General features: G+C 33.0%; 1 pseudogene; it reads left to right on the top strand.

The window, feature by feature from the left end:
- Window positions 1-7,756: 7,756 nt before the first annotated feature.
- Window positions 7,757-8,421, top strand: LOC141513569 (thymidine kinase, cytosolic pseudogene; annotated as a pseudogene).
- Window positions 8,422-10,177: the final 1,756 nt, after the last annotated feature.

Genomic DNA, 10,177 nt, shown 5'->3' with positions numbered 1-10,177 from the left:
TATATGCTAAAACCTATTATATTCTGCTGTGGTGTTCTTTTACTCTGTGTGTTTCCCTGTTTAAAAAGGGTTTCTCGTAAACTATGTAATTGTAGAATTGTTTTTTATTCCAGTCTACTATCTACTTCCAGTTTATGGGAGAATTCATCCCACTCACATTTACAGTTATGATTACTAACTTTGTATTTCCTTTAATCCCCTTTTCCCCTTTGTATATACTTTTCACTCTCTTTTCATCTTATTCCTCTCTCAACCAGTGCCCTCTCTCATTCTACAATCCTTTTTTTTTGTCTCTGTAGACTCTTCTTAATTGTCCTCTTAGAGATACAGTTCTTAATTGTTACATGTATCATCTTTTAGTAACTGGATGTAAACACTGTAATTTTATTGAATAATGGATGGTTTTCTGTTTTGTTTTTCTGTTTCTCTTGTGTCTTGTATTTCAAGATAGACTTTTTTATCTCTGGTCTTTTCCTAGGAAAGTCCATTATTTGATTTAAAGTTTATATTTCCTTCTAAAAGAATATGCTCAGTTTTGCTGGATGGTTGATTCTTAGTTGCAATCCAAACTCTTTTGCCTTCCTGAATATAATATTCCAAGGTTTCCAATCCTTTATTGCTGAAGCTGTTAAGTGCTATAAAATTCTGGTTCTTGGTTCTGGACTTTGCTTCTTGATATTTCACTATTTATTTCCAGTTATCTCTTGATTACAATAATCCTTGAGTTTTCATTTTGGAATCTTTTTCAGAAGATGATTAGTGGATTTATTTTCTATGACTATTTCACCCTCTAGTTTTAGGGCATCAGCATAGTTTTTCTGGGAGATATTGTCCAAGCTCTTTTAAATCATGTCTTTCAGGTATTCAATAATCTTTATATTATTTCTTATGGATCTATTTTCCAGGTCAAGTGTTTTTCCAATTAGGTAATTTATATCTTTTTGTTTCATACTTTTCATTTTGTTTAACTAATTTTTGGTGTCTCATATGTTCCACTTTTCAACTTCTAATTTATAAGGAATTATTTTCTTCACTTTAGCTTTTGTATATCATTTTCCAAATGGTCAGTTCTGTTTTTAAAAAGGTTCTTTTTTACCTGTGGATATTTTCTTCTTTTGGCCAATTTTATTTTTAAGGAGTTTTTTTTTTACAATCAGTTCTTTTGCTTTGTTTTCTAGCTGTTGTCTTTTTTTTTACAATTCTCCTATATAGTTCTCATTCCTTTTCCCAATTATTCTTTTTTAATTTATTTATTTTCATCCATATGTACATGTATATTTTAAAGTTACAAAATTACCTTCCACTCCATTCCTAACCCCTCCCTTCAGTGAGAGTTAGGTTAGCATTGCACATACATATTTTGATAAATATGTTTACAGATTCATAATTAGTAATGCAAATTATTAATTAGAGCATGAGGAATTAGGATTAAGTGAAAGAGATACATAAGAGATAATTTTTATAAAGTATTCATCAGATATTGAAGGGTTGCTTTTGTGTGTGTTTTGTTTTGTTTTGTTTTCCTTCCTCTGGATGGGAATAATATAGTCCATAGCTAATCTAATATAGTTGTTCTAGCTCAATGGACTGCTGAGAGGAGCTGCTTCCAAGAAGGTTGTTCATCTTACAATGTTGATGTATATTGTTCTCATGGTTCTGCTTCCTTTGCTCAGTATCAGTGAAGAGGTGTGTGTGTGTGTGTGTGTGTGTGTGTGTGTGTGTGTGTGTGTGTGTGTGTATTTTGTTTTGTTTTGTTTTCCTTCCTCTGGATGGGGATATCATCATCCATGGGTAGTCCAATACAGTTATCCTAACTCTCTGAACAGCTGAGAGGAGATGTCCAATTATTCTTTAATCTATCTTTTCAGATTTTGGTTTAGATTTTAAATTTAATTTAATTTTTCAAATTACATGCAAAAGTACTTTGCAATACAACGATTTGTAAGTTTATGAGTTCCACAATTTTTACTATCCTCCCTTCCTTCCATATTAGGCATATTGTGAGATTAGAAATTAGAACTAAAGGGCAATAATCATGATAATGAAGAAAAAACATAAAGGAAGCTCTAAAAAGTAAACTTAGTATGTTTTGCTCTACATTTAGACTTCATAGTTTTTCTATGAATGCGGATGGCATTTTCCATAATAGGTCTCTCAGGATTGTCATTGATCACTGAACTGCATCAATCATACTTGATCATCTTGAAACGTTGTTGTTATAGTGCACAGTTTTGTCTAGGTTCTGCTCACTTCATTTGGCATCATTTCTTACAAGTCTTTCCATGATTTTCTAAAGTCTACCTGCTCATGATTTTTTAGAGAACAAAGTACTTCATACCATTCATTTACCGCAACTTATTTAATCATTCCCCAATTGATGTGTATTCTCTCATTTTCTAATTCTTTGCCTCTACAAAAGGAACTACTATAAGTATTTTGTACATTTTTGAAAGTTTCCCATTTTTATAATCTCTTGGGGATATAGACTTAGTAAAGGAATTCCTAGATCAAAGGGCATGCACAGTTTTATTTCCCTATGGGCATAGTTCTGAATTGCTCTCCAGAATGACTGGATCAGTTTAAAACTCCACCAAAAGTGCATTATTGTCCCAATTTTCCAACATTCTCTTCAACATTGATTATTCATCTTTTTTTTGTTATCTTTGCCAATCTGATAGGTGTAGGTTAGTACCTCAGAGTTGGTTTAATTTCTATTTCTCTGATCAATAATGTTTTGGATCATTTTAAACATGATTATAAATTGCTTTAATTTCTTCATTTGAAAACTTCCAATTTATATCATCTGACCATTTATCAATTGTAGAATGACTTGGAATATAACAAATTTGATTCATTTCTCTGTATAATTGTTTCCTAGCATTCTTCATTTGCTCTAATCTTGGTTGCATTGGTTTTATTTATGTATTTTTTAACTTAATATAATCAAAATCATCCATTTTTCAGTTTCTAATATGCATTACTTTTTTGGTCATAAGCTTCCATGGATCTAACAGGCAGTATATGTCTTGTTCTTTCTTGGTCTGTAGCATCAAGATTTATATGATTCTATATGTCTTTGGATCTTACTTTGGTATAAAGTGTGAGATGTATGTCAATGTCAAGTTTTTGCTATACTATTTTTAAATTTTCTCAGGAGTTTTTACAAATCGTGAGTTCTTATCCCAGAAGATAGTGTCTTTGGGTTTATTAAACAGTAGATTACTGTATCAGTAATCAGTATCAGACAGTTTTGATGGCTATCATTTTATAATATAATTTTAAATCTGGTAGAGCTATGTCACATTCCTTTGCATTTTTTCATTATTTTCCTTAATATTCTTGACCTTTTGATGGTCCAGATGAATTTTATTCATTTTTTCTCACACTGTATAATAAGTTTATGTTAAGTTTGATTTGTATGGCACTGAAAATGTCATTGAATGTGGGTAGAATTGTCATTTTTATTAGATTAGCTTGTCCTAATCATGAACAATTGATATTTTCCCCACTTGTTTAGATCTGTCTTTATTTGTGGGAAACTATAATCTCTGTGTCATATAGTCTCTGGGTTTTTCTTGAGAGGTAGATTCACTAGTATTTTATGTAGTCTCCAACTAGTTTATTATTTTCTTTTAGGTTTTTTTTTTTTTGCAAGGCAAATGGGGTTAAGTGGTTTGCTCAAGGCCACACAGCTAGGTAATTATTAAGTTTCTGAGAACAGATTTGAACCCAGGTACTCCTGACTCCAGGGCCGGTGCTTTATCCACTGCACCACCTAGCCACCCCTCCAAGTACTTTAAATGAAATTTGTCTCTATCCTTTGCTAATGTACTTTGTTGCTCTTATATAGAAATATTGATAATTTATATGTTTACCCTTACTTTGCTAAATTGTTAATTGTTTTTAATTAATTTTGTACAATTATCTAAGTATACTATCATATCATCTGTAGTTTGTAAAAGTTGTCTTTCCTCATTATCTACTCTAATTTCTTCAATTTCTTTTTTTTCTCTTGCTGCTAAAACTGACATTTCTTTTTTTTTTTTTTTTTTGCAAGGCAAACAGGTTTAAGTGGCTTGCCCAAGGCCACACAGATAGGTAATTATTAAGTGTCTCAGACAGGATTTGAACCCAGGTACTCCTGACTTCAGGGCTGGTTCTTTATCCACTACGCCACCTAGCTGCCCCTAAAACTGACATTTCTAATAAAATATTGAATAAGTGGTAATAATAGTCATTCTTATTTCACCACTGATCTAATTGGAATTGCTGCTAGATTTTCTCCATTACATATACTGCTTCCTAATAGTTTTAGATGGATTGCTTATCAGTTCAAGAAAATACTGTTTTTCCACTGTTTTAATAGGAAGTATGTACTTGGTCAAAGGTTTTTTCATTATCTATTGAGATAATCATATGATTTCTCTTGGTTTTGTTATTGATTTGATCAATTATATTGAGTATTTTCCTAATATTATAATGATCCCTGCCTAGCTTGTATAAATCCTACCTGATGATGGTGTATTAACTTAGCAATAACTTGCTGTAATCTCTGATAAAATTTTATTCAAAATTTTATATCAATATTCTATTCTATAGAGAGATAGGTATTTAATTTTAATTGTCTTTTTTGGCCTTTCCTGGTTTATGTATCAACACCATGTTGGTAACCAAAGAAATTTGACAGAACTCCTTCATCTATTTTTTAAATAGTTTATATAGAGTGGAATAAATTATTTCTTAAATGTTTGGTAGAATTCCCTTAAAAATCTATCTGACCTTGAAGATTTTTTTCTTAGTGAGTTTATTGATGGTTTCTTTCATTTTATTTCTGAAATGGAGATAATTAAAGTATTTTATTTTCTCTTCTCTTAATCAAGATAGCTTAAACATTTGTAAATATCCATCCATTTCACATATTTTGTCAGATTTTTTGGATTGCAGTTGGACAAAGTATGAATGACTGTTTTAATTCTTTCCTCATTGGTGGTGACTTTGCCCTTTTCATTTTTGATACTTGGTGATTGGGATTTGTTTTAAATTTTTTAAAAATTAGATTAAATAAAAGTTTATCTATTTTTTTAAAAAAACAACTCATTGGGGCGGCTAGGTGGCATAGTGGATAAAGCACCGGCCCTGGAGTCAGGAGTACCTGGGTTCAAATCCAGTCTCAGACACTTAATAATTACCTAGCTTTGTGGCCTTGGGCAAACCACTCAACCCCATTTGTCTTGCAAAAAAAAGTAAAAAAATCTCATTTTTATTTCTTATGCCAATAGTGTTCTTACTTTAAATTTTATTAATTTCTCCTTTGATTTTCAGAAATTCAATTTTGGTATTTATTTGGGGACATTTAATTTGTACCTTTGTTAGCTATTTTAGTTGCATGCCCAATAACTTATGTCCTGTTTTCTATTTTATCCATATATGCATTTAGTGGTACGAAATTTTCCCAAATTACTGCTTTGATGTCATCACAGGTTTGGGTATGATGTTTCATTATTGTCTTTGTCTTGGCTGCAATTCATGATTATTCATATGGTTTGTTGTTTGATTCTTCATTCTTCAAAATTAACTTATTTTCCAATTAATTTTTAGATTATCTTTCTATGACCTTTTATTAAATGTGATTTTTTATTGCATCATGACCTCAAAAGATACATTGAATATTTCTCCTTTTTTGCATTGGTTTTAATGCCTTAGTACATGATCAATTTTGTGTAGAAGTCATGTAGTATAGATAAAATATTATATTTCTTTCTTTGACTATTCTATTTTCTCCAGAGCACTATCATATCTAAATTTTCTTAAATAGTATTCACCTTCATAGCTTTATTCTTGTTTGTTACGTAGTTAGATTTATCTAATTAGATAATAGGTAATGATATTGAAGTCTCCCCGGTTTTGTATTTTTTTTCTGCATATGTCTCCTATATGTCACCTTCTTCTCTAAGAATTTAGATGATATACCACTTGGTACATATATGCCAATATTGATTTAACTTCTTTGCCTATGGTAACTTTTAGAAAGATGTCATTTCCTTCTTTTTTCTTTTAATGAGATCTATTTTTGCTTTTGCTTTGCCTGAGATAAGAATTGCTATCCTTGCTTTTTTACTTCAATTGAAGCATAATTTATTGTGTTCTAACCAAATAACTTTACCCTTTGTGTATTACTCTGCTTCAAGTGTTTCTTATAGATAACATATTTTAGGATTCTGGTTTTCAATCCGATATGTTATCCATTTCCATATTTTGGAAGGGTTCTTCCCATTAACATTTATAGCTATGATCACTAACTCTGTGTTTCTATCCATGCTATAATGCTCTATTTGTGCTTCTCTCTTTTCTTTCCCCTTATGTCTCCTCATCAATTTTTTTCTTTCTGATTGTTGCTTATCAATCAGTCCTTTTTTCTATCAGCCTTTTGCTCTTCCTCCTTGTCCCCTTTTACCTTTATTTTTAACTTTAACTTTAACACTAACTTTATTTTTACTCTTGCCTTCCCTTTAATCAGTTCATTTTCCCCTTTTCTTTTCTCTTCTATTCCCTACTTCCTTCTAAGATATGATAAAGTTTTAAACCTAATTGGGAATTTGATATTCCCTCTTTGGGCCAAATCTGTTCAGAATAAGATTTATTCAATTCTTGTACTCTCCCTTCTTTTACTATAATATAAATAGGTCTTTTACCCCTTGATGTGGTGTTATTTATCTTAGAAAGTTTTATGTTCTTCTAGTATTCTCCTTATTTTTATGTCTTAGTTGTTTTAAATTTGTCTTGTACCCACAGCCTCTGATAAGATATACTCCTTTTATCTGTCCTGATAGAAGAACATTTCTTCGGGGACATTTATAAGGGATTTATAAGCATCATTACCTCATAGTTACTTCAAACCCACAACCTCTGTCCAAGTACACTCCTCTCAACTATCCCATTAGGAATGCAATTGTCGGGGCAGCTAGGTGTGCAGTGGATAGAGCACAGGCCTCAGACACTTAATAATTACCTAGCTGTGTGGTCTTGGGCAAGCTACTTAACCCCATTGCCTTGCTACAAAAACTAAAAAAATGCAATTGTCAAGGGTAATAGGCATCAATAAATAACTTTCAGTTCAGTCTCTTTAACAACCCTATACAACCCTGTATTGAAACATAATCCTAATGAGTTAAAGTATCATGTGAACCAAAATCACTTCATGATCCATTTACACCCAAACTCTTGAAGTATATTTCCTCCAACTGTAGCTAACCTATCATTTGACGCAAAATTACTTAATGATCTATTTATACCCAAGTCCACTAAGAATACTCTCTCCCATTGTCCTAAAATAAAAACAACCCTCATTTGCTGAAGTATCTTATAAAGTAAAATCACTTCAAGATCCATTTATACCCAAGTATCAACTAAAACATCATCAGTTTCATTCCCATTCTTTATCCCTACCCTCCCTCTAATTATGCTTTTCTTTTAAATATCTTAAATGAAATGCAGTTCTCAAGAGTTATAAATATTGTCTTCCCATGTAGGGGTATATGAGGTTTAATATAGTTATTTTTTACCTTCTTTCCATTTCCCTTTTCATGCATCTCATGAGTCTTGTATTTGAAAATTCAACTTTCTGTTCAGTTCTGATTTTTATCTGATTATTATTAGATGAGTTTAGAATTACTCTTTTTAATTGAAAGTACTTCTTTTTTGGCAGGAGAAACAGGCAAGCTGGTCAGGAGACTCCTCTTCTCACCCCAAACTCAGGATGAATTGTATTAACCTACCCACAGTGCTTCCCAGTTCCACCAGCAAGATACGGTGTCATTGTTTTCCAGGAAAAGTATAGAATTCATGGGGAGAGTCCAGAGATTCCAGACTGCCCAGTACAAATGCCTCGTGATCGAGTATGCCAAACTTACTCGATAAGAAAAAAAGTTTCTCCGCACAACACTATGGAAGCACTTCCTGCCTGCTTACTTCAGGATGTGGCTCAGGATGCTCTGACTGTAACTGTCATTGGCATTGATAAGGGACAGTTTTTACCAAACATTGTAGAATTCAGTGAGACCATGGTGAATGCTGGGAAGACTGTGATTGTAGTTGCATTGAATGGGACCTTTCAAAGGAAGACATTTGGGAATATTCTGAATTTTGTGCCACTGGCAGAAAGAATGCTGTAACTGACAGCTGTGTGCATGGAGAACTGGGAAGCTGCTTATACCAAGACACTGGGGTGGAGAAAGAGGTGGAAGTAATTAGTGGTGCTGATAAATATCATTCTGTGTGTTTGCCATTTCAAGAAGTTTTCAGAACAGTCTACTGGTTGGGAGAACAGAGAACTGCCCCTTGAGTGGGAAGTCTGGGGACATCTCAAGCTGTCAGAAACTTTTTGCTGCTCATCAGATTCTACAATGCAATTCAAACAACTGAGAGAGTAATTCCTAGAACTGGCCTTGGCCCAGGGAAATACATTCAAGCACTGGCCATCTGTGTATATATGCAGAGGTCATCTGGACTTGCTTCTCTCTTCCTAGACCCACCATACACATTGTTCTTGCTTATTTATGCTCACACTGTGTTTCTATCTCCCTGTCCCTCAGAAGAGGGAGGACTGGGAGGATAGACCTTGGGAAGGGGGGGAATAGAAAGAAGCAATGCTTTATAACTTGGAAGGAGCCTTCTGAACCCAAGACTATATACTTTACAACTTAACTCCAACTTTCCCCTACTTGCCATCCACACCACTCTGCCCAACAAACTTCTGCTTGGTCTATAAACATTGCCAATAAAAATCCCTCACCCTCAAAAAAAAAGTACTTCTTTTTCTCCCAATGAATATGCTGAAATTTGAAAGATTACTTCTTGGTTATAATTCAAGCTTCATTATCCTTCAGAATACCATATTCCAGTTCCCCTGATCCTTTAATGTTGAATCTGAAAGATCCTATGTAATCCTGACCGTGGGCCCTTGTTATGTCAGTTGCTTCCTTTTAGCTGCTTGTGGTATTTCCTCCTTTAGCTGAGAAATCCAAAATTTGACTACAATTTTCCTTGGTATTTTTATTCTGGCATCTCTTTCTGGAGGTGATCTTTGGATTCTTTCAAGGACTGCTTTGTCTTCTTCTAGGATATTAGAGCAGCTTTTCCATCATAATTTTGTGAGAGATATTTTATAGGTTTTTTTAATCCTAGAATTCATAAATTATTTTTTTCTGAATCTAGTTTCCAAATTGCTAATTTTTCCTAAGAGATGCTTTACAATTACTTCTATTTTTTATGTCCTTTAGTTTTGTTTGATGGAATCATGGTGTATCATAGAGTCAATAACTTCTTTGTGTTCAATTCTAATTTTTAGGATTTTTAAGTTGACTTAGTTTTTGAATTTTCTTTTGAAATTTTACTTTTACTTTTTTGAATTTTACTTTCTGATGAGATTCATTCCTTTTACAATTGGTCATTTTTTACTTTTAATGAAGCAGTTTCCTTTTCCATTTGGTCAATTTTACTTTAAAGGAGTTGATTTCTTCAGTAACTATTTCATAAGTCTCCTGCATTGGTCTCGTTTCTTTTCTCCATTGTTCTTTCTTTTTAAGACCTCCTATATTTTTAAAATCTTTTTTTAACTTTCCAAGAGGTCTTTCTTAATTTGGGGCCAATTCTTAAACTCCTTTGAAGTTTCACATAGAGACATTTTGTCACAACTTTCCTCTTTGAGATGGCATTTTTATTGTCATGAAATAGCTATTTATGGTTAGAGTACTTTTTGTTTTTTGTCATTTTGATAGTTGAGACCTGCTCCTGGGCATAGGGAGTATATTCCCAAGGTTTTTTGTGTTGCTTGGATATGATTGCTGGCTTTACACTTGCCTATGCTGCTTCCTGTGCAGCAATTTGTTCCTTCCTTTAAGGTAGCCCTGGCTTTCCTCATGCCTATGGTGTTGCCTATGGAGTAGTTTCTTCCTTCTATTAGGGTAACTCAACCCAGTCTTGTCTGTTTCACCAGTATTACCAGGGATTGAACTTTGTCTTCTGATCTGGGGATGGGACCCTTACTGCTGACCTGCTGTTCTACTTCCTCGCTGAGCCTTGAACTTTACTAAAATAAGTCAGACCTTTACTGAAATTCCCCTTTGATATCTTGACTTGAGAACTTATTTGACTTTTTTTGTGGCATCTGTAGTTTTTG

This window comes from Macrotis lagotis, chromosome 1 (genome assembly GCF_037893015.1).
Source record: "Macrotis lagotis isolate mMagLag1 chromosome 1, bilby.v1.9.chrom.fasta, whole genome shotgun sequence".
Lineage (NCBI taxonomy): Eukaryota > Metazoa > Chordata > Mammalia > Peramelemorphia > Peramelidae > Macrotis > Macrotis lagotis.
The sequence above is the reverse complement of the archived record's forward strand: the minus strand, read 5'-3'. Positions and strand labels throughout refer to the sequence as shown.